Genomic DNA, 23,740 nt, shown 5'->3' with positions numbered 1-23,740 from the left:
TTGGGTTGTTGTTTTTTTTTTTTTGTTCTATTTCTTCTTTCTCATGATTCATTCCATTGGTCTTAATTCTTCTCCACAAACTTGACTAGTGTATAAATTAATTCAATGCGAAGTTATTCGTGGTAATTATATGAAGTTCCATGCCATCTTGGGGAGGGAGGGGGGAGGGAGGGGAGAAAATCTGGAACTCAAAATTATGTAGAACTGTGTGTTGTAAACTAAAAATAAAAATAAAAAAAAGAAATGATGAACAGGCAGACTTCAGAAAAACATGGAAAGACTTATATGAGCTGATGCTGAGTGAAGTGAGCAGAACCAGGAGAACATTGAACACAGTAACAACCACAGTACGTGATGGCTGATTTTGATAGACTTAGCCCTTCTCAGCAATACAAGGACCTAAAACCTTTCCAAACGACTCATGATGGAAAATGCCACATTCAGAGAAAGTACTATAGAGTGTGAATGCAGAGCAAAGCAGACTATTTTCTTTTTGTTTTTTTTTCTTTCTCATGGTTCCTCCCATTCATTATAATTCTTCTATACAACATGACTAAGGTGAAAATATGTTTAATAGGAAGACCCTATATACGTGGAGCCTATATCAGATTGCAGGCTGTCTTGGGAAGGGAAGGGGGAGGGGAGAGGGAAAAAATGTAAAATTTAGGGAAGTGAATGTTGAAAACAAAAAATATACAATTAAAAAAAGAAAAAAAAATCAAGCTCTGATGTTTTCCAATTCCCAAGGTGTAAATGTTCACATTGAACATTTCACAATCTTCTGGAGCTCAAAGAAGTGCACATCCCTTCTTCTAGGCCTCTTTCAAGCTTTGACTCTGCTCTTCTACCCCAATGACCCAAGGAACCCCAGGAGACAATCAAGGTCTTTCCCTTACAAGATCCTGCACCTATTTCTCACTCCCATTTCGACATTTTAATCAGGGCCTCTCCTTCCATCAGTTTGTATAGGAAAAACTCTCATTTCTGGGAAACACTCACTTCTTTTGAGGGTTTGCAAAATGATAATTGGTAGAGAATGGTGTTACCTGCTTCCACTGCTTCTAGGTCTATGCTTTGGAATCTTTAAGCCCAGCAATCAGTTGAATTGGAATATAAGAATAAAATTTTACCAAAGGTTAATTAACTAGGGACATATGGAGGATCTTAGCCATGATGTCATTTTCTCCAAGACCATCTGGGCATAGGATTGCAAAAGAAATCAACGATAATGAAGGATACCAAGAGCACTGATCTGCTTTCTGCTTCCTCGTCCCCCTTTGCACCCTACTAATCAGACTTCTTCAGTGCCAGGCATGAAGAAACAACTGACCACTGTACCCAAAGACTGAGAATAATTACTGTTGAGAAGACCTCTGCACAGTAGCCTCAGATCATATTGGGACTTCTCCACCAAAAGGATGTTCTGTCTCCTGCTCCATCCCCACCCCCAAGTAGAGTATACCTGCAGACCAGATCGTGGCATCCTGGTTATGGCTCTAAGTAATGGTGGCTTTAGGTGGGATGTTACATTAAAAAGAAAGTATAGAATGACTTTCCCTTGTTCTTTGTCCTTTATCAAATCATCAATCACTCCTGACTCTACTATTGGACATTGGCTCTACAGTAGAGCACTTTTTTCTTTATCTGTCTCTCTAAATGACCGCAAACAGAAAAATTCCCACTGCTCAGGTGACTGCATGTCTCCTGTTCCTTTTATTCTCTGAAAACATAGACCACAAAGTACATACAGGCAATGCTTCCTGACAGCCAGCTTTCACAGTTGGGAAAATTTACTGGCTGCCAGGGGAAAAGAAAACTGATTCTGGACTCAAAGGACCTAGGTTCAAATCTGACTTCTGACACTTACTACCTGTGTGACGTCGGATGAGTCAATTACCCTCCTTATGACTGAATTTTCTCACCTGTAAAATGAAGAGGTTAGATTGGAATAGGGATTATCAAGCTGGGGTTTGTGAACTCATTTAAAACATATTTTGTACATTTTATTCATTTAAAACCATTATTCTGAGAAGGGACCCACTGGTTTCCCCAGGTTGCAAAAATGGTTTCAAGATACAAAAAAAGTTAAGATTCCTGGACAACCTCTAAGGTCTCGTCTAGCTCTAGATAAATGATTCCAATGTTCCTCTAGCTTCTGTATCCTCTCTCCCTTCTCTTTTTGGTTTGTTTGGAGGCATTTGGGGTTAAGTGACTTGACCAGGGTCACATAGCTAGTGTCTGAGCCCAGATTTGAACTCAACTCCAACAGACTTCAGAATCGGCGCTCTATCCACTACACCACCTAACTGCCCTCTCCCTCTCCCTTCTAATAAATGTTTCACTTATTAGCAAAGAAGTTTCTTTATCTAAACAGTGCACTTAAAATATAGCACTGTATCAAAGGCAAATTACATCTTTCAGGGGCCCTTTCCCTTTGTTTCAACATCTGAATCATCTTGAACAGAGTTTTTCAATGAATAGGTGCCTTCTTCATACCCTCATATGGTATATTCCATTATTAACAGGGAAAATAGCATATATCTACTTTAGGATATTTCTATAATATCTACTATAATAAATAATCATTTTCCAGAAAATGCAACTCCTTTAAAAATTACTGTACAAACTCTCATGAAAATACACCAATGTTTTTGCAAATGATCAAAACACTTGTCATACAAAATGATTACTGTTCCAGAACGTGGATTTAACGGAAGACTCAGCAACTACAGGGAAGGGGAGAGAGAAGAAAAGGCTGTTTAGGGGTATTTGTTAGCTGTTTGTGTTTATAATTATGAAAACATGTGAAAAACAGTGTTCAGTGACATTATCTTGAAAATTACAAAAAATGAAAACTGTTCCTCTATGAAAGGCCCTGTTATGCTGCTAAATGAGATCCTCCATGTCTTTTCCGGACGAGGAAGTTATACCTTATCTCCCTCAGTTAAAAATAAAGAAAAGATAGACATCTAATAACATATTTTTTCAATCAATCATATCTTAGGATTATTACCTCTTTATACAAACACATTCTGGTAGTCTTTATTTTATATAAGGTAGTTTGGATTTCTGATCAATGTGAGGATTTTTGGTAGGATCATCAGTTAATGGGGATTTCTGGCTTATAAAACTTTGGCAAAAAGAAAGGCTAGGGTTTTGCCACCGCAGGCAAATGAGGGAACGTGGTTCCTCAAGGTATAGGGTATCCTAAATTCAATATTTTATTTTATTTGCAAGTGTTTTCCTGGTTTCTTGGAGGCCAGATAGCCAGAGAGGGTGGTGATTCCACTTGCTATTGGCTTGTTGTGATTTGTTTACTTAATCTTGCATAGAAATGGAAATTTGATTCAAGGAAATGAAAGCCTGAAGGCTCTGCCACAAGGTGTGAAATTCCAGGCTTCAGTATGCCTTTGAAGATGCATTAATTAACATTTGCTAAGTGATTTCTGAAGCTTTTTAATTTTTTTTTTTTTTTGGTCCATGGCTTCAAACACATAGCTCTAGAATGCTGAGTCGTTAGGTCCTTGCCCCAATATATTTTCCCCTTGCTCTTGACTTCTACCCCTTATTTCTAAATACTTGAAGGGGGGGAGGGCAGATAACAATGTAAGTGGCAAAGTGATGATCAAAGTTTTTCTTGTCAATATAATAATAATAATAATAATAGGATAGCAACCATAATAATAGGAGCACCTAGGTGGTACAGTAGATAGATACTACCGGGCCTAGAGTCAGGAAGACCCACCATCCTGAGTTCAAATCTGGCCTCAGACACTTACTAGCTATGTGACCCTGGGCAAGTCACTTTACCCTGTTTGCCTCAGTTTCCTTATCTGGAAAATGAGTTGGAGAAGGAAATGGCAAACCATTCCAGTATCTTTGCCAAGAAAACCCCAATTGCGGTCACAAAGAGTCAGACACAAATGAAACAAATAAACAATAAAAATCATAATAATAGCTAACATTTAAATATAACATATATAATATAATAGCGGGCATCTTGGAGTTTATTTATAAAGAGCTTTACAGATATCTCATTTATCCTTACAACAACCCTGAGAGTTAGGTGGTAGTATAAGTATAATACAGATGTGGAAACTGAGACAGAGGTTAAGTGACTTGACCAGGATCACACAACTGCTAAGTATCTGATGCTAGACTTGAGGTCTTCCTGATTTCAGTTCTAGTTCTCTGCCATAGTTCAGTGGAAAGGGAACTGGCTTTGGAGTCGGAGGAACGAGTTCAAATTCTATCTCTGATACATAACTTTTATAACCTTCCAGTAAGTTACTTAATTTTCCTGGGTCTCAAGATCCCTCATTGTAAGGTTAAGAGGCTGGCCTCTGAGGTCCCTTCTAGCTCTAAATCTGTGCCCCTAAGATCCTGTGACTACTTTTAAATGGTGTATCAGGTTGCACCAAGGCTACCACTAAATAGGTTATCTTCAGAGAAACCTAATATGAAGAGAATCTTAATCCCAAGATAGAACAAATTATAAATGATCCACATTTCAAATTCTAGCCTGAAAAATTGCATGACTGAAGAGCTGCTTTTGGGTGGGCAGGGAGGAGAGGAGGAGAAGTGGGTGAAGAGATTAAAGATGGTTTTTGATGTAAATTTGGACTTCAGACTATTTTTTAAAACATTTTTCCCCCACAAAGTACATTTCCAGAGAGTTGGTAGATAATGGAATCTGAGCTGGGCAGGGCTTTAGAGATTATAAATATAATCTAGGAACAAATTCATTTGCATAATATTCTCCTCATTGGTGAAGAATGATTACTAGAAGTACCATGTTCTAAGGGAAGGCTGGAGTTGGGGAGAACTTGGGAAATGAGAGTGCCTTGTTCTTCTGACTTCCAACTTCAGAAGATTAAGGGATGAGAGAGACAAGACACTGTTCTAGATCCTCCTCAAGGTAAAGACATCCCCGAAAGGCAATAAAGACTTTAGGAAGAAGAAGCTTATCAAGGTGGCCAGGGCTCCTCGATGAGTCCTCCCATCAACTTTGATCTTTTTTTAATTAATTAATTTCATCCTTTAATAACAAATGTATTTTATTTTCAGTTTACAGAACAACTTTCACACAAGCATGGACCACTAAGTAATCTCTACCAATAAGGAGAATCTAAATAACTGGGATTGAGTGTGACGCAACCCCTAATTCAACATCATTCTGCAGATAAAGAAACTAAAGATTATAGAACTGAAATCACTTGCTTGTATGTCATATAAACATAGGGTCAGTTAAAGGTAGAGATTGAATGCAGGTCTCCTGACTCTTGGTATAGGGGTCTTCTCAACATACCTTTCAGTTTCTCACTGTTAAAGTACATAGCTCTGAGTTTCATTTCCTCAACAAAGCAAAATGAGAATCTTACTCAAAACAGATTAAACTTTAATCTGAGACTCTTTTTTTTCAATTCTTCAAAACCCTTGAAGGTCTTTCCAGAGAAATATAATGAGCTATTAAAAGAAGGAAAATACATTTAAAAATCAACTTTCATTCACTGCTTTTTTTGAATATCTTCAAATATCATCCAATCACTTTAATGTCTTAGGTTAGCAATAAATAAAAATTATCCATTTCCCAACTAATAATCCATAATACCAAAGACAATAATTTAAGCTTAGTCTATCTTTACGGTCACCCTTGCTGAGAGGTGAATATGTTTTTTATCGACTGATTCAAAATTTTCATTTTGTTATAGTGATCTTTATTTCCTGTTACAATGATTGACTACCATAGACACCAGTGATAAGTTGCCATGTTTCTTAAGCATATAGTAGACTTGGCATAACGGGCAAGTCAAATTACATGCACTTATCACTTGTACTTCAGGTTAAGGATCTATTACTGCGAGATGGGAGAAAAGGGACAAAACTATTTTCCGTGTCTGTGAAATCTAGGGAAAGAAGCTGGTGCTCATAATAATCAGTACATAGACCTGTGATTCCAGAATTATGTAAATGACAAGAAAGCAGCTATGGCAGGAAGACCTTAGGAACGCAGTAGTGCAATGAACACTGGATTTGGAATCAAAAGACCTGGCTTCTGGTCTGTGTAGGTAAATCAGTTGCCCTCTTTGAGGCCAATTGAACTCCAGATTCTTCATTAATAAGGTGGGAAAAGTAGTATCAGCAACTGGCAGCATGAAGAAATCATTTAAAAAAAAAACCATAAGCACTGTAGGAATTCAAGTTAGTATTACAGAATTTAGCTAAATGTGTAGAGATTAGGTCAAAAGAAAATGAAGACTGTTCATCTCCCTCATTCATCTTAGGTGTTCTGAAAAATAAATGAGTCAAAATCCAAGGAAAACTCCAGATTACAGACCAAGAAACCCACTATAAACAATCTAGACATCAATAAGAAATTTATGGAAGAACATTACTGCCTCCTGATGTGAACCTTTTAGATCTTGATTGGTGGTTTAAAACAACAGGAACAACAAAACACCACCTCTCTATTGTCCCTACTGTGGATCTTACAGGAGAGTAAAAAACGTCATGGGCCTCAGCAGGCTGGCAATTAAAATTCTCCATTCCTACCAGCTGAAATGCCCAAAGCGTTGACAGACACTTCTTATGTTGACACAACCTCGCACTGGGGTAACTATCTGATCTCAAAACCATGGTTCCCAGCTTTAGAGAGAATGGAAAACACAAGGATGTTTTCTCACTTGTCTTTTATGCCTTAATATGGTTGACCTTGGCCAATTTTCCTAGACAAAAAAATGAAGAAATAAAGGCCAAATTTAATGTCAAGGTTAGTCCTATTTGTAATATCTGACTTAAAAGGGGTTGGGGTGGGGGAAAAAAACCACCAGAAATATGGGCATACCCCTCTTTACACAAACCCAATATACTGTCATCTTGACTGACACAAAATATAGTAACTATAGCATTTATATAGTGCATTAAAGTTTGCAAAGCATTTTGAAAATATCTCAGAGTATTTTCACAAAAACTGCAGGAGATAGATGCTATTATTAACCTCCATTTTACAGATGAAGAAACTGAGGCAGGCAGAGCTTAAGTGATTTGCTCTGGGGTCACACAGATAGTAAATAATTGGAGGATGAATTTGAACTCAGGTCTTCCCAACTCCAAGCCAAGTATCCTATCAAGCCACCTAGCTGCTGCTAAATTGCACTAATATATTTAAGACACTATTTGTCAGCATTTGATTGACACACAACTTTTCAGGAAATACATTTAGTGCATAAAGTTATATATACTTAATTCATATATCTATATATACATACACACACACCACACAGAGATATGTAGATGCATGTTTATATATAATTTGGTTAACCTTTCCTTCAGAAACACCCTGGGAATATATACAAATATTTTAACCAACAAAAAGTAGCATAAATGGCTCTGTAATTATATATATATATATATATATATATATATATATATATATATATATATATGTATGTATGTATACATGTGTCTGTGTGCGCGCGCACGTGTGTGTGTGTGTCATCATCTGAACAGTAGAATACTATATGAACAGGTGGGGAAAGAAATGTCAAAGATAAGAGTAAGTTCCTAAAAATACCTAATTTTTATTCTATAGAAAATTAAGCAATCAATTGAGTAAAACAGAAAATGAAGGGTGACCTAAATAATTGAAAAGATATACAACATTTAAGGCTGGGCCACACTAATAAATTAAAAGTGAACATGCTACTTAAATTGCTTCATAAATTTCACACTCCATCAGTTAAATTTCCAAGAAAATACTTTATAGAATTAGATAAAATAACAAAATTCATATATGGAAATGAAGGTCAAGAATACCAATGGGAATAAGGTGGTGAGGGAGGAAAAGAGGACTTTCTAACCATACTAATTATGTTATATATAAATTACATAAAATAACTGATTTATATAGCCCATCAAGGCTTGGAAAGTGTTTTACATAAATTATCTCATTTGAGCCTCATTATGATCATCTACTACAAGCACAAAAAAAAATCCACATTTTATTAATGAGGAAACAGAGCCTCAGATAAGTTACCTAGCTGCCCACAGTCACACACATAGGCACAGCTCATTAGGTAGGATATGAACCCAAGTCTTGACTAAGTACAACAATTTCAAATACGTGAAGGGCCAAGATTATTTTTTTCTCCATCTTCAGTCATGTATTTTATACCACTTCTCACGCACAAATCATCTTTTCTAATATACCACAGTCTACTTATTCCTACCATCTGAAGATACCAAGAGAGCCCCAGTTAAAGTCCGGTAACGAAGGTCACTTTTCCTCTCTTGCACACAGAAAGCCATGAGCCTACTTCCAATCTTCTTGCTAATGCCCTTTTCCCCTTTTTCCTTATTGGATTGATGCTGGCCTTGCTTCCCTACCTTCCTCCACTCTGACCCTTAAGCTCACTTTCCCCTTCCAATGGTGATGGTGGGTTGAACCTTCCAGGCTCCCTGCCTTGTAAGACAGACCCAAGGACTACAGCCTTGCCATTCGCCATGCTGTTTATCCTGAGGACCTCCAGGCCTTTCCATAACCATGCAGCTGAATTCATGTGTGTGTGGTCTCTCTCAGAATACAAATTTCTAAAAGCAGAGACAGCTTCCCCCCATTTGTATCATCATCAGCATTTTGTACAGTGCTTGGCACATAATAAGTGCTTTCTCATTCATTCATTCATTCATTCATTCATTCATTCATTCATAAATATTTTCATTGCCCTTTTAGATTGCTTTTAATTATGATCCTTCAAAGATCATGGTGTTCCATGACCAGAGGCCACAGCATCAAGGAGAGATGACGTATGTCATAGTGTTGACAATATGGTTTTTTAAAAAAATATCCACCAGATTTTTCCACTGTGGGAGTTAACTTTTTTCATGTTACCATGGATTTCACTAAGGTAGCTTTGTAGTGTTTCAGTGTTCAATGCAATTATTATGTCATAAATTCATACGAACTTTTGGAGAACTGTGTCTTTAATAGAGAATACTTGGGGTGTCTTTTTTTTATTCAATGAAAGACATTTTATATGACTGCCAAAAACCTCATCGTGTGTCCTTTTTGTTCACCTTTCTTGATCTCAATATTCAGAAGACTGCTGAACAAAGGCATTTGTATTGTGGAATCTGTCATAGGGCCTTGCATGACTTTAACTTATGCATGGGAGAACTGCCTTGTGGAAGGAAACCTTTCAAGGTTATGTTTCATTCTAATGAATCAAGTGCTTTTAAAAAAAGTAAATCAATAGCAATCCCTTAACAAGGGATGGTTCACTAGGTAGGGAAGGTGGGAGGCATATATTCAGAAATGAAGGTCATGTAAAAACAAAAGATATCAATAAAAATTTAAAAATCGATAAACCCCAAACACAGCAGGATCTTACATTCTCTACACCTCTCATTCAATTTCGTGACCATCAAGTTGTCTGCTATAGAAACTGTCTACAGATACCTCTCTGTTTCCTTTCCCTTGTATTTTTTAACAATACCCATGACACATACATAGACTTTTCTCAGATTCTTGTAGAGATGAGAAAGCAGATATAAAAATAAACCAACATGTACAATTCCTTCTGCCTTAGGGGTGTCATTTCACGTCATGGGGGACCCTTAGTTTCCTCATGAATAAAATGGGAATTTTGATTAGTTGCTCACTTAGGTTAGATCCATAAGAAAGGCAATATGGTAGAATGGCTAAAGAGGGAGTGAAGAACTGGATTCAAGTAGTGCCACAGAATTGGCTACCAAGTCCCTTGCTTAATGTCTCAGTGCCACAAGCAATCCTCTGAGACTTAAAGTTGTGAAACAAGTGCTGATTGACTTTGGAAGAGAGTTACCTCCCAGAGGAAAAATTCCTATAAGCCAATGAATTCATAGATATGATTCCTAATCCCTCCCTTAAATTCAAAAAGTCCCTTGTAGCAGTAAAACTGTGTCTCTAATAGCTACATAGAATAGCCTTGCTGACGGGTTTCAAAGAACCCATCAATCACAACATTAAGAAATATGATAGCCAAATCCCTACTTCACAACAATTATTCTGAGTAACTGTTGTTAGGAAAACTGTTGTCAGGAAAGCAGGAGTTGATCAATGGGATACAAGGCAGTGGAAATCTTGCCAATGACCCAAATGAAGGTACCAACATCTTTCTTAACATGAGGCTTGTCTCTAAGCAGTATATAAAAGTGAGGAGAACCCAAGCTGGTATTAGCCTGGATTTATGTTAACTCGGTGTTTTAGAATAACAATAGAGCTAGGATCTCTTTGTGGAAAAGAAGAACAGTTCTTGGGAGCCGAGTTACCTGAGTGTCTTTCCTTGTGACCTTTTGTTTTTGCTCCAAGGTTGTGTGTATCGCAGAGGAGAGACTGTTGCAAAAGGCTAAGACAGTAGTTGCTAGAGATTATAGAATACACCAAGGAGGACTAGGGTCAGCAAAATCTTTAAGGACTTATTCTGAGCCCTCAAGCATGCCTATGAAAAAAATACTTTGACTGTAGTACTATTCAATGGGTTTTTTCTCCTATTTTTATTAAATCTTTAATGATCCATGGCCTGTTTTTCTAAGGTTAGGTTATTTTCTTTTAAGCTCCCACTCCCCACTAATGAAGCACCTAAAACAGTAAACCTTTCACAGTCTACAAGAGTATATTAATTGGCTCCCATTGGGGATAATCTGGTTTTTGCTGTTGGATTTTCAAGTTATCCTATCTCATTTAAAACATAACTCACAAATATACTCTGTGACAACCTTCTTAAGGATTACAAAATTCCTCCAGCTTACATTTTATATAGATACATACACATGCATTTACTACTAAGGTCCTCTTTTCAAAATTCCATTTAAATTGAACAAGCCATAAATGAGTTCCTTAACAAAGGAGTGGATGAATTGACAAGTGATGTCTACCAAACATTTAAAGAATAATTCCAATACAACATAAACTGTTTGGGAAAAAATAGGTAAAGAAGGAGTCCTACTAAATTCCTTCTATGACACAAATATGGCATCCATACATAAAACAGGGAGAGCCCAAACAGAAAAAGCTATTGAATGATTTCTCTAATGAATATCAATGAAAAAATAATTAAATAAAATGCTCATAAGGAGATTACAATAATACAACACAAAGATCAAACACTTTGTGTATGACCAAGCAGGACTTATACCAAGACTACAAGATCAGTCCAATATCATGAAACCTTTAGGCATAATTAACCATAACAATAACAGAACAACTAAAATCATCTTATTATTTCAATAGATGCAGAAAAAGCTCTTGATAAAAGACAATTTCCATTCCTGTTTAAAAAACACTGGAAAACATAAGAAGAAATGCAGCTTTCCACAAATAATTTAAAATCTTAAAACAAAGATCTATCTAAAACCAAGACCAGACATTATCTGTAATGAGGATAATATAGAAACTTTTCCAATAAGATCAGGGGTAAAGCAAGAACACCATCATCACCATTACTATTTAATATTTTACTAAAAATTCTAGCTATAGCAATAAGACAAGACAAAGAAATTAAAGACTGAGCATAGGCAATGAGGAAAAAATTTTCACTTTTTGCAGATGATATGAATGTTTACTTACAGAAATCTAGAGAGTCAACTAAAAAACTAAGTGAAAAAATTATTAATCAATGATACAATATATAAAACAAACTTATACAAATCATCAGTATCCTTGTATGTTACTAATAAAACCAATGGATAGATGGATTGATGGAAGGAAGGAAGGAAGGAAAGAAGGAAGGAAGAAGAGAAAAAGAGAAAGAGGGAAAGTGAGAAAATGAGAAAGAAAGGAAGGAAGGAAGGAAGAGAAAGAAAGAAAGAAAGAAAGAAAGAAAGAAAGAAAGAAAGAAAGAAAGGAAGGAAGGAAGGAAGGAAGGAAGGAAGGAAGGAAGGAAGGAAGGAAGGAATGAAGGAAGGAAGAAAGAGAAAGAAAGGAAGGAAGGAAGGAAGGAAGGAAAGAAGGAATCTTTCTTTCTTTCAGCAAACCTTAAACCCATTTCACTCTGGAGCTCATAGATTGGACAACAATAGGTCCCTGCCTAAGCACCACTTAATGGTTATATTTTGGACCTTCCTGGCTCAGAGGGAATGTCAATTGTAATTGGTTCTCTTTTCACTAGCAACCCTGAGACTCTTCCCCTCCCAGTTCAATTTTTTTCTTCTCTCTTTGTTTTTTTGTTTTTTAATTAAAGGGGCCATACCTTGACTCACTTCCTTAAGAGGCCTATTCACTGAATGGGCATCACCTCATTCAAAGTGAGAACCTGAACAGGTCTTAGCCAAAAAGGGCATCCTAGGCCATCTCCAGTCGTTCTGATAAATATCTGGTCACTGGACCCAGATGACTCTGGAGAACAAAGTGAGGCTGGTGACCTTGCAAGCCTTCCCTCATTAAATCAAAGTTAACTGCAAGTTGTTATCATTTCCCTGATGTTATGGTCCTCTTCGAAAACAAAGGACAAACACAATAGAACAAAATCGATCAAGAAGATATAAAAAGAGAAATTCCATTTAAAATAACTACAGACACTATAAAATACATAGGGCACACAGGAATTGTATAAATTCAATTACAAAACAGTCTTCACACAAATATAGGCATATAAAAACAACTGGAGAAAAATTAATTGCTCATGGATAGGCAGAGCCCATAAAATGATAATACTACCTAAATTAATTTACTTATCCAGTGTCATATCAAACTATCAGAGACTTACTTTATAAAGGTAGAAAAAAATAATAAAAGTCATCTGGAGGAACAAAGGGAATCGATAAAAAAAAGGGGAAGGAAGAGAGCCTAGCAGTACCATACATCAAAACAAACAACAAAGCTATAATTGTGAAAACAATATGGTAATGAATAAGAAACAGACTTGTTGATTAATGGAACAGATTAGATATACAGTATATAGAAGCAAATGAGCATGCCAATTCAGTGTTTGGTAAACCCCCAAATCCAAGTTATAGGGGCAAGAATTCACTATTTGACAAAAGCTGTTGGGAAAAGTAGTCTGGTAGAAACAAAGCAGAGACCAATGTCTCATTCTGTTTACCAAGATAAGTTCAAAATGAGTATATGAATTATACATAAAGGGTGATATCATAAGGATATTAATGGAGTAGAGAAGAAATTACAAGACAGATCTATGGGTAGAGGAAGAGTTCATGACAAAACAAAAAATAGAACGGTTTCCAAGAGGTAAAATGGATAATTTTGTTACATAAAATTTAAAATGTTTTTGTACAAACAAAACCAATGAAGCTAGAATTAGAAGAAAATCAGGAAACTGTGGGGAAGATCTTTGGGGCAAGTTTCTCTGGTCAAAAAAATCTCATTACTAAAATACAATAGGAACTGAGGCAAATTTAAAAAATAAGAACCACTCCCCAATTGATAGATTGTCAAAGGATATGACCAGGAAGTTTTTTTGGAGAAAGAAATCAAAGCTATCAGTGGTCATGAAATAATGCTCTAAATCATCAATAATTAGTGAAATATAAATATAAATTAAAACATACCTGAGAAACCATTTCTATGATGACAGAAAAGGACAAAATACTCAAGGGAAATGTAGAACAACAGCAATAATAGAAATTCATAGAATTCAATAGAAATTCATAGTTGGGGAAGTTGTGAACTAGTCCAATCAATCTAGGAAGCAATTTGGAACTGTACCCCAAAGCTATAAAACTATGCATATCCTTTGACCCAGCAGTACCGCTAATAGGTCTATATCCCAAAGAGATAAAAAAAAGGACACATATGTAACAGCAGTTCTCTTTGTGGTAACAAAGACCTGAAAACTAAGGTGATGCCCATCAACTGGGGGATGGCTAATGGCTTATGAACATGATGGAATACTATCGTGCTGTGAGAAATGATAAAGGAAGTGGTTTTAGAAAGACCTGGGAAGACTTATATGAACTGTTGCAAAGTTAAGTGAGCAGAACCAGGAGAACATTTTGCACAGAAACAGCAATGTTGTAATGATCATCAGCTGTGCAAGATTTAGTAATTCTGATCAACACAATGGCCCACCACAATTCCAAAGAACTCATGAAAACTACTATTTACCTCCAGATAGAGAACTGATGGACTCAGTGTGCTGATTGAAGCATATTTTTCCTCTTTCTTTTTTATCCTTTTTTTTCTCAGAACACAGCTACTGTAAAAATCTGGTGTGCATGACTTCATATTTTGAATGGATTTTGCATTTCTTGTCTTCTCAATGGGTAGAGGAGTGGAGAGAATTTGAAACTGAATTCATAATAAAATTAAATTAAAAACAACAACAAAATCCTTTTCACCCTGCCTTTGCCACTCAGGTGTAAATTGGCAAAGAGACCAAAAGCAAAACACAAATAAAAAGGGTAGAAGTATGACTATTTGTACTTTTTGAGTGGAGATGGTTCTAAATAAGAAAAAGTCAGGGAGAAGATTTTTGTTTGTTTTTATTTTCATTAAAGGAGAGCTACAGAATGCATATAAGGGGCATAGTTGTAGAGAAGGAGAAAGGAGAAAAAGCAAAATTGCTTTTTTTTTGGAGGGGATGGGTGAGGTTGAAGAGATTGATTTAAAAACTGCACAGTGGAGAAGAAATTAAAGTCATGGAGTACAGGGGAGATATCTTGAAGAAAATAAACCCAATAAAAATCCCTTCAAAATTGGTTTAGGACAGACAAGGTAGTCTTTTTATATTATTAGAGAATATATGGCTGTGTAGAAAGTTTTTCTTTTTTTCTAAAAGGCAAGAGGCAATAATCTTTGTGTCTTAAGGGAATAATGGAAACTAATATTTATAACACACCTTAAAGTTTACAAAACATACATATGCTATTTCATTTGATCTTTGTATCAATCCTGTTAATTAGGTGTTATTATTTTCCCCCAATATACAGATGAAGAAATTAGGTTGAAAGAGGTTGTTATATCTCTTTTCCCATCTATAGATGACAGGTAATTTCCTCCCTGCTCTACTAATTTGCTTAGGGTCAGGGTCACATAGCTAATAAGTGTCCGAAGCAGGATTCAAACACAAGTCCAACACTATCTACTATTTCACAAATGCAATAGCCATACGGAGGGGCAAAGGAACCCAATATTGATTAAACAAAGAAGGCCCTGAAGTTCTTGATTGAATGAATCAAAGGTAAAAACTAGGAGTGAACAGGAGGGATGTATTTTGAACATTAGATAAAAGTTGATGAGGCCATACAGAAAATATTTCATAACTGAATGAAAAGACAGTTACACCCCATGGGCCTATATATCACATATCAAACCAATTCAGAATCTAGCAGTTTCCAAGTTCAAGAATGTCTTGAGGAGGCATAGCCTCATGCCTATGCCAAGGACACGGGGAGGTGAGAAGTAAGCCCAAAAGGATGGTCCTCCTGAAACCCCCACCCCCACTGGACCAGTAGAGGGCAACAAATCCAACAGGGATTTGAGATACAGAGATGATAAACTAGATAAGTTGCTCTCTCAGAAACTAACCTGTTAGTCAAGCATGAGTTATGAAAACAAGCCAAATTCATAGACACTGGATTTCATGTACTAAGTAACAATTGAGTAGTAAAAACTAGTTGAAGACCAGTGTTGATTACCTGTGTGAAATAGTATTTATGCAATAGATATCATCCTAGGATTGACAGTTTTCTTAGACTATAATTCTCTTTTTTTCCTTTGTTATCTTTTGGGGAAGGGGAAGGGGAAGGGAAGGAGCCATATGCTACACAATTCCAAACCAAGTACTCACCTCCAGTGTAGTTATACAACGCCTCGATAAACTAACAGCCCCTAATAAATCACAGGCGTGTGTGTATATATATATATATATATACACATATATATACACACATACACATATATGTATGTGTGTGTATATATACACATACACATATACGTATGTGTGTGTATATATACACATACACATATATGTGTGTGTGTATATATACACATATATGTACATATATATACATATATATGTATGTTTCTCTTTTGTGTATAGCCATGTTACCAATATTCTAGATTTATAGAATTGGGAAAAACCCAAGTTGAACAGACTACCAATATAATGAAAAAAAGCAATAACATTATTCTTTAACATTTATTAAACTACTGTTAGGTGCAAGAGGTTGTTCTAGTGACTTTTAGGGCACAGTAATGCATGTTTAGTAGCTATGGTTTCCCATCAATGTACAAACTGGACTTTTCTTTGGACTAAGAAGTAGGAATTTTTTTCTTTAATTTGTTGTTTTGTTGTTTAACTAGAATGTTGCACTAAGTGCTTGCTTGGCTATCTTCTTGCTAAAAATAAGGGGGAAAGGATGAAGAGATTTGGACGGGATAGACCAAAGAGAATTACCACAATTAATGACAGTTGTTGAACTGGTTTTCACCTTAGTGCAATTTGAAACATCTAATTAGAAAAATTCCAAGCAAAAGGGTTAAAAGTGATACCATAAAAGAAGGAAACGGGGCAAGCAGCAAAAGCCTCTCATAGCTGAAAGAGGTCTGAGAGACCATCGGGTCTAAAATGCATGCAGTCCATCACTGAAAAGTGGTCATCTATCTTTCATTTATGGGGGAACCCCCTATCTCCCATGGCAGCCCACTACCTTTTAGCTCTGTTAGGAAGTGTTTTCCTTACATCAATCCTACAAGTGCCACTCTGAAGCTTCCCATGGAATTCTTAGTTCTGCCCTCTTGAGCCAAGCAGAAAAGGTCTAATCCTTCTTCCTCTTGACAGACCTTCAACGACCTGAAGAGGGTGAACCTATTCACCACTCCTCCTAGTCAATCTTTTTTTTCTCCAAGTCAAATATTTCCTAATTCCTTTTCCTTTAAGTAATCAGTATATTAAATTCTCCACTTCCTTCATCTTCCCTGTTTCTCTCCCCTCTATTTGTCAATATTCTTTTTTTGTGATAAATTGTCCTGAAACACTGATCCAGCTCTCGGACCGTACAACAGTAAGTAGCTGTTTGTTCCTTCATACTTTTGACCAGTAAAATACCTATAATCTCTAAATGAAACATTTGCCTTCTATGGCTTCAGCCCTATCTCTATCTACTGCTGAGACACTGGGACAAAAACTAGAAAGAGAAAGCTGGTAATGAGAGGGGAAAATAGAATACAGAAGAAAGGAGTCATTTTTTTAAAAATGTATAAATTTTAATTAAAAGATTCTTTAATAGTCAAACACTTTTTGGACAAGGTGGGATCTTAAACCTGCTAAAAGTTACCAAAACATTGCAAAAATAAGTATTTGTTCTTGCCAATAATGATATGCCATATTTACTCCCACATTCCCCAATTGCATATGTATTTACTTCTATCTTTCCCCTCTGCACATACATGGTAGTAGTGGTTGTGGGGGGAGGCAGGGAAGGAGGAATGAGATGCTGAAGTGTTTTCCCTCAATTACTTTCCACATACACAACTCCCCCTCCTCAGCTTTCCTGACCCACCCATTCATGCCCCTTCTTTTATAACAGCCACTAATAGAGGCTTTGCTAATAGAGGCTTCTTTCACTTAATAAGACCATTTTTCATTATGAGGGCAAAGTTAGGGCCAAATCTGAAACTTACAAAGAAAACTAAATCTTTGCAATCCAAAGATATATCTTTGATATCAATCACTTGAGCATTATTCCTCTTTCCCTAGCTCTCACAGGGAAATAGCTAAATTAAAAGACTGACTTTGCCAGCTAACCGTTAATTGGCCAGGAGATGTGGATTTCAGTTAATTTTGCAAATTCTGTCAAGGTGTCAATGGGTAATTGAGACAGATGAGTTTGAGGACCCTGCACACCATTCAGTGCCGAAAGAATAGGGCTTTTAAGCCCGTTCTCTTGAACTGGGTCACAATTGGGCCCACACTCAAGATTTCAATTGTTACACGGCCCAGGATCCTAAAACACCTTGAGGTCAGGAGGTCATTCTACTTATACAGTCAGTGCTGTAATGGAACCAACAACCTGCCCAATTCCCCCTAACCTCCTAAGACTCAGGAGTCAGGGTGAATCAGTGAGCCCAGAATGTCAGAAACCTAACCCAAAGTGACTTCTAGGCCCTTCACATGTGAATAAATTCTCATTTGACCTAAGGAGCCATTTTGACCCTGCATCAGAAAAGAAACTGAGCAGGAATATGCTTAGGGGTAAAAGCAATCAACACAATGACTGATGAATGGAAACCCATCTTAGATAGGATGTGGAAAGGAATCATCTGAACCCAGGCTTCATAGAGGGCCCTTACTTAGAGGGATCAGATGATTCATTATTCCCATCCTTCCCTGTATCCTGAAAAGGGTGGAAGATAACTGATTTGAAAGGAGAAACCTTATTTAATGTTAATTTCTTATTCAGTATTCATTATGTTGATTACTTTTACCCCTAAACTCATTCCTCCTTATTTTCTTTCTTAAAAGGTACATACAAGATCTATAAAGAGTGGGGAGAAGGTGATATCAGAGGAGGAGCAATTGGCAGCTGGTGGGATGTTTTGATTCCTGCCCTCAAGGGGTTTTGGTCACATTGTTACATGTATACAAGCACGCGTGTGTATGTAGGTGCACCCTCATGTGCATATCAATGAACTTTGGGCCTATGGGAACGGATGTATCCATCTTATTGCCCCAACTAACTGCAAGTTCAGGAACTGCTGCTTTAGTCTCTTTTTACTAATAATCCACTACCATGTGAATTCGAGGTATTCAATAAGTGCTTTTTTCCCCTTCTTCCTTTCATTTCTACCTCTCCAAGTGACAAACTTTAGAAATGAGATCTTTGCATATTCTTAGCTTTGGAGATGCCAGTTGGGCTTCTCTTCCCCAATTTTAAAATAAGAAAAGAAAACTGGAAATTGATTATATAAGGATGATAATAACAATAGTAATGAATGTTACATCATGCCTATTATGTACAAGGCACTATGCTAAGGGTTTTATAAATATTATCTCATTTGGTCTTTGCAGCAGCCCTTCAAGGTAGGTACTATTATTACCTCCACTTTACAGTTGAGGAAACTGAGGCAAACCAAGGTTAGGTGATTTGATCAAGGTCACAGAGTAAATGTCAATATTTGCACTCAAGTCTTCCTGACTACAGGCCTAGTACTCTTGCCACCCAGCTGGCAAGATGGAGATAGAGAGACAGAGGGCCAGAGACAGAACCCCCCAACACACACACACACACACACACACACACACACACACACACACACACAGAATTGGCAGTCAGTCCCTTCACTGAAAAGAGATGCAGATACTTGGCTTCCCTTTTAATCATTCAGAGAGAAATTAGATTTGAAAAAATCCAAGGGCCATCTGAGATTATTAATCAAGTCTATCACTTGCTTTTCCCCTATTTCAAGTCACATAGCAGCTTTGTTTCAGCCTCAGCACCTAGAATTAAAAAAATAAAAAAAATACACACTGCAAAACCTTTAGCTAGGGCATTAAGAATTTAAATGCATACATGATCTGAACTCTACAATAAAAATTCAACTCTTCTTTTCCTGAGGGAATCGGGGCATACTCCTGGCCAAGACAAGGTATGCTAACTGCTAACTTCAAGGGCACTGAGTCTTCAGAACACAACTGCCAAGGAGAAACCCTAGATGGCCTGAGGAAGGTAAAGAGGAAGGAAGGAAGGAAATAAGGAGGAGGAAAGGATAGAGGGAGGAAGGGAAAAAGGGAGGAAGGGAGGGAGACAGAGGGCTGAGTCCCTGTGGGGAATCTGATTTAATGATTGCTCAAGAATGAAGCATGTGAAGCGGAGAGCAGTGTCAAGGGTTAGGAAGCCTACCCTACAGGCAGCCTTCCACAATGGCTTCTGAGCCTACAAGACAAGGAAGAATACTTCAGCAGAGCCAAGATTCCTTAGTCTTTAGAGAAAATGAGTTATTTAATGCAATGCTTTATGAAAGACTGTGGCATTTTTCAGGAAGTTTGGCTAAGCCTTGTAATGAATTCTTTCTATTAATTGAGATGGGAATGAAGGATGGGAAAGATAGCAAGAAGACGTGATAGATATCTGCCTTCGGCTCCAATTTTTTCAGTCTGGTCAGGCTCAGGTAGCAATTTGACCTGGCCCTTTACCTGCAGAGACAAAAAATGAGACCCATATACAATACACTCAGCTTCTGGAGTCCTGTTTCTCCTAGGCAAGGTCTGAAACAGTAAAGGATTCAAAAATGAAGAGAGTTAGTACATCATAAAAATTGGGGAGAAAACTACGAAACTCTCACATTGACTATCCTCAGAAGAATTTTTTATATCCTTAAATCTATGCAGCAAGTTACCAAGGCAATCATAAATACTGGATCCATAATGAAACTGTGATCTTCATTTTATTTACATTTCATGAGGGCAAGTAAGTTAACGATCTTCAAAAGATTACACTGAAACTCAGAAAAAGGAGGTGGACACGCTGAAGGGAGAAGTGATATTAAAAAATTGTATTTGTTCTGTCCCAAAGGTGCAGAACTATTAAAAATAATCTATTTTAAAAGGTGCTATGTGATGTTCTATGTTCCACAGTTGTATTATTTGTATATTATATAATTATATTTTATTTATATATTTATATTTTATTACATTCATATTATATTATATTCACACACAATTATTTGTATTCTATATGACATAGTATGTATTAGTTTTATTAAATAATATATTACATATTATTTTTACTTTATTATTATATATTATTTCTTTTACTTTACATTAATGCATTATTATATATTATTTTTTACTATTGTATACTATTTTTACTCACATTACATGTGAGGTGAGAAGCAAAACAATCTGTTGCTTGAAAAATTTGGCCTTGATGTTCAGTATCATGTGGGGAAAATCTGCCTCCCGAAAATGGTGGCAGCAACAATAATTTCTAATATGCCTAGACCATTCACCATATATATTACCGCTTGTCATTTACTGTCGGGGAAATCTATGACAACCGTTCATGAACTTCCAGAGCAATTTAAATCAATACACAAAAGGGCAAAACAGCAACGTGTTGAATAAAACGTACAATGATACATCATTCTTTTGAAGGCCGTCAACCATAGATTCTAAATAACCTTTAGTGAAGATCAAAAAAGGAGGGATTTCCTTTAAAAAGGAAAAAAATGCTGGGGTATCACACAGAAGGAAAGTCAACATTGGAACACAATTCTCAACTTAGATCAGTAACTCGGACTTGATACTGCCGTGATATTGGGTTGATTCATCTCTCCAGTCATGGAATTTTTTTCATCAATAAGATGGGAATGTTAGATTCAACCTCTAAACTCCTTCTCAGCCCTAACATTTTATGAAATGATGGCCTTCTCACCAAGTTCCACAAGAAAACTGCAGAGCTAAATTCCACTTTGGCTGAGCATGACACGGAGGTACAGGATCAGTGCCGGAGCAGCAAACTGGGACATGGCACAGCCATTCACAAATATCCTCTCTCTGTCTGACCTTTATCAGAGACTTTTTTTTACTTGGCTCCAGAAACATAGATGAGATGATCTTCTTCTTGGAGTATTTTAGCCATCATTGCATAGAATGTTAAGGCTAAAAGGAACCTTAGCTATCATCTAGGCCCAGAGTTAAGAAACTATGCCATATCCTTTGACCCAGCAATACCACTACTAGGTCTGTACCCCAAAAAAGATAAAAAACAAGAAGGAAAAGGACCTATATGTACAAAAATATTTATATTAGCTCTTTTCTGGGGGGTAAAGAATTAGAAATTGAGGAGATGCCCATCAATTGGGGAATGGCAGAACAAGCTGTGGTATGTGATTGTTATGGGATACTACTGTGCTATAAGAAGTGATGAGCAGGATGCTCTCAAAAAAACCTGGAAAGACTTCCATGGGCTGATGCGAAGTGAAATGTACTGTGTGCAAAGTAACAGCAATATTGTGAGATGATCAGCTGTGAATGACTTAGCTATGGTCAGCAGTATAATGATCCAAGACAACTCTGAAGGACTCATGATGAAAAATGCTATCCAAATGCAGAGAAAGAACTGATGGTGTCTGAATACAGATTGAAGCACACTTTATTTTTCTTTTATTTTTCTTGAGGCTTTTTTGCTCTACGTTTTCTTTCACAACATGACTATTATGGATATGGTTTGCGTGACTGTACATGTGTAACCTTTATTGAATTGCATGCCGTATCAGTGAAGGGGGTTGGGTAGGGAGGAAGAGAATTTTGAACTCAAAGTTTTAAAAACAAAAGTTAAAATTTGTTCTTATGTGTAACTGAGGAAATATGAAATACTAAATAAATACAAAAAGAAAAAAAACTATGCCAGTTTTTTATAATGCCTGTGAGCTAAGAAGATGTTATTTTTCTTCCATTTTTAAATAAAGGTAGGAGTGTGGTGGTAAATGTTTAATGACCAGCTTTTGGGGAGGGAGAAGATTTAAATGTACACAAACATACTTTGAAACTTAATATGAATTATTAACATATTTTCCATCCCTTTGTTAAGCCTACACAATCAACAAAACAATAAATCATGCCTCTATTTGTAATGTTTGCCATCACTGTTAAATTTAAATTTTGACAATTGGTTTCCCTGAGCTGGTAGGAACTAACTCCAGCTTACTCTGCTCCCAGATCTAACATTCCACAGTCTGGAACCTTAACAGATTTCCTTGTTCTGGCATTTTGCTATTTTGTCTATATACTGGTTTTAAGTTTGATTTAATCCTAACATGCCTTCTTATCTGACATACATTTCAGAGAGTACTACTAAAAAAAGAACTAAAACTCTTTTAAAGCATAATGAATATTTAAATAATTTCTTGCTTTATTTCTTGCTTGTTTTTTTTTCCCACCTCAAAGAATGCTGGCTTATTGTTTCTAGTGGAACATTCCGGTAACCTTTGTTCTGTTTGCTATTTTGAACAATGACTTGGATGTGAAAACATAAATGAAATTAAATTCCGGATAAGCAGAGAGGGTTGACTGCTATAAATGGACCACAAAATTGGATCACGGCAGGCTAGAATCACAGGATTTTAGAGGTGAGTGGGACTCCATTAGCCAGCTAGTCCAATCCATATGTTTATAAAGTAATCTCTACCACAACACAGGGCAGTTAGATGGTGGAGAGGATAGAGAGCCAGGCCTGAAGGCAGGAACACTTATCTTCCTGAGTTTGAACCTGGCCTCAGACACTTACTAGCTGTGGGACCCTGAGCAAGTTTGCCTCAATTTTCTCATCTGTAAAATGAGGTGTAGAAGGAAATGGCAAATCTCTCCAGTATCTTTTCCAAGAAAACCCCAACTGGGGTCATGAAGAGTCAGATACACCTGAAACAACTGAATGCTACGACGTGTCCAATGAGCAGCCATATAGTTTCTGACTGAAGCTCTCCAGTGATTGATAACTTGCCATATTCAGAAGTAGCTCATTCCACTTTGGGGTAGTTAGGAAGTTTATTTGTCTGTTTTTTCTGACACCAAGCCTAAACCAGCCTCTAGTATACTTCTTCTGCCACGTGGCATCCCTTGAGATACTTAAAAAAGGTATCATGTCTCCCTACCATTCTGACAGCCTTCCTCTGAACTCTCTAAAGGTTATCAATGTTCTTCCCAAATTATGGGGCTCAGAACTGAACACAATATTAAAAATACTTCGAAATCTTAACTGCAGGGAATCAATTGAATTTTACCAGAATGGTAACCTAAACGGT

General features: G+C 36.8%; 1 protein-coding gene across 1 annotated transcript in view; it reads right to left on the bottom strand.

The window, feature by feature from the left end:
- MAST4 (microtubule associated serine/threonine kinase family member 4) overlaps window positions 1–23,740 on the bottom strand; it is a 772,318-nt gene that overhangs the window by 252,746 nt on the left and 495,832 nt on the right.

Source organism: Trichosurus vulpecula, chromosome 1 (assembly GCF_011100635.1).
Source record: "Trichosurus vulpecula isolate mTriVul1 chromosome 1, mTriVul1.pri, whole genome shotgun sequence".
Taxonomy (NCBI): domain Eukaryota; kingdom Metazoa; phylum Chordata; class Mammalia; order Diprotodontia; family Phalangeridae; genus Trichosurus; species Trichosurus vulpecula.
This window is presented reverse-complemented; position numbering and strand designations above follow the sequence as displayed.